The sequence below is a fragment of the Triticum aestivum genome, chromosome 7B (genome assembly GCF_018294505.1).
Source record: "Triticum aestivum cultivar Chinese Spring chromosome 7B, IWGSC CS RefSeq v2.1, whole genome shotgun sequence".
In the NCBI taxonomy this organism is placed as follows: domain Eukaryota; kingdom Viridiplantae; phylum Streptophyta; class Magnoliopsida; order Poales; family Poaceae; genus Triticum; species Triticum aestivum.
In genome coordinates, this window is record NC_057813.1 from 436,127,222 (window position 1) to 436,129,978 (window position 2,757).

Below are 2,757 nucleotides of genomic sequence, written 5' to 3' on the forward strand. Positions count from 1 at the left end.
ATACTGATTGAAAGCCCATTATTGACAGGTGTCAATAGAAGAAGAAAATCAAGTTGGCCCACGGACGACGTACAATGGACAGGGCAAACAGCCAACGCACCCATGCCCGGCCTGCTTTCCATTGCTATCGTCAATTGCGTGCCTGCCAGGGCGAAACTATGAGATTCGGAAATGGTCACGGTCCGCTCGAAAGATGGACATATACGGACGTGGATGCATCAACTTGCACATCGATCTCGATCAAGTGCAATCGTCTGGAGATGGAGATATCTCTGACTGGATCGATGAATCAATCTGCCGTCACATAGCGAATCAACCTGTGGTTGGATAGTTAGAGAGACTGAGGTATACCCAGCCCATCAGAGTTCAAATCCTGGTGCTCGCATTTATTACAGGATTTATTTCAGGACTTCCGGCGATGCGCATTCAGTGGGAGGAGACGTTCCCGTCGACGACGAGGCGCCTACGATGACTTCGTAAATCTCAAGATGATATGCCGGCTCAGTCTTTCGGAGGTGCTCATAGGGGTAGGGTGTGCGTGCGTGCGTTCATAGGGGTGAGTGTATGCGCATGTATATGAGCGCTTGTCTCTGTACTGATGTTCAAAAAAAAAACATGCCGTCACATACAAACAACTCTCTACTTTGCCGAATCAACCCGCGCGCATGGAATTTGCAAGAGGCCTCCCAAATTTCATTTTGTGTGGCCCACGCGGCATGACGGCGCGTGGGTGCACGAAATTTGCAAGAGCCCTCCCAAATTTGCAAGAGACCTCCCAAGTTTACATGGATGGAACAGTATATAGGTTTGCTTGACGCGAATATGACGACACACAGACATAGAGCAAGGTAAACCTTCTATCTAGCTTGATTGTTTTTCTTTCTTTTTTTAGAAAACTGCCAATCTATTTGTCATGCCCTCCCAGTAAAAAAACATAAAATAACAGAAATTACGCCTAAACCGAAGACATGCTGCCGTCATCCCCCTCTCTCACTGGAGTTAGGCCAAACTTCTTGTAGTAAACAGTCGGAAAGTCATCATGGTAAGGCCCCACAGGACCAGTGCATCAGAACAGAACCGTCGGTGATAAAGAGAAGTATAGATCGAAAGATTTCAGCTGTATACACACGAACAAAGACTAGATCCAACAGAACCACTGAATGTTGTTGAGTATATTGATTATTAGGAAAGACAAGATAGACTAGGATTTGTTCTAGCTTGTCCAGTACTCCAAGTAGATCATTCTACTCCTATATAAATGCCACTAGGCTCAAGTAATACAACAACTATTCCACCAAATCCCGGGATAATCAAGAGGGCTCTCTCTCTTCTACATGGTGTATCTCGTCTTTCCTAATAATCAATATACTCAACATCCTACCGCAGTCACAACGTTAGCGACGTAGACGGTGAGATTGGAGAAGAATCTGGAGGCAAGCCGACGCCCCCCCCCACAATCGTAACAGTCGATGCATCGCGAAAGTCGAGGCTGGAGTGGAAACATACGAGGTTCAAGCAAGGTGGTAGCCCTTTGTGTCGTTTGTCGAGGTAGCCGAGAGCGTGGGTGGTGTAGCCGTGGTCGAGGTAGCCGTGTGAAGAATGCCGTGGTCGATGTCGAGTCAGGTGCTACGTCTTGAGTTTGCGTTGGTTTTCCTTGAAGAGGAAAGGGTGATGCAGCAATAGTAGCGTAAGTATCTCCCTCAGTTTTTGAGAACCAAGGTATCAATCCAGTAGGAGGCTCCTCAAAAGTTCCACGCACCTACACAAACAAGCAAAGAACTCGCAACCAACGCAATAAAGGGGTTGTCAATCCCTTCACGGCCACTTGCGAAGTGAGATCTAATAGAGATAATATGATAAGATAAATATATTTTTGGTATTTTATAATATAGATGCAAAAAATAAAGATGCAAATAAAAGTAGATTGGAAGCAAATATGATAAAAGATAGACCCGGGGGCCATAGGTTTCACTAGAGGCTTCTCTCAAGGTAGCATAAGTATTATGGTGGGTGAACAAATTACTGTCAAGCAATTGATAAAAAATCGAATAATTATGAGATTATCTAGGCATGATCATGTATATAGGCATCACGTCCACAACAAGTAGACCGGCTCCTACATGCATCTACTACTATTACTCCACACATCGACCGACTCCTGCCTGCATATAGAGTATTAAGTTCATAAGAACAGAGTAACGCCTTAAGCAAGATGACATGATGTAGAGGGATAAACTCATGCAATATGATATAAACCCCATCTTTCTATCCTCGATGGCAACAATACAATACGTGTCTTGCAACCCTTTCTGTCACTGAGTAAGGACACCGCAAGATTGAACCCAAAGCTAAGCACTTCTCCCATGGCAAGAATGATCAATCTAGTAGGCCAAACCAAACTGATAATTCGAAGAGACTTACAAAGATAACTCAATCATACATAAAAAAATTCAGAGGAGATTCAAATATTTCTCATAGATAAACTTGATCATAAACCCACAATTCATCGGATCTCGACAAACACACCGCAAAAAGAGTTTACATCTAATAGATCTACACAAGAGAGGGGGAGAACATTGTATTGAGATCCAAAAAGAGAGAAGAAGCCATCTAGCTAATAACTATGGACCCGAAGGTCTGTGGTAAACTACTCACAACTCCTCGGAGGGGCTATGGTGTTGATGTAGAAGCCCTCCATGGTCGATTCCCCCTCTGGCAGAGCGCCGACAAAGGCTCCAAGATGGGATCTCGCGGATA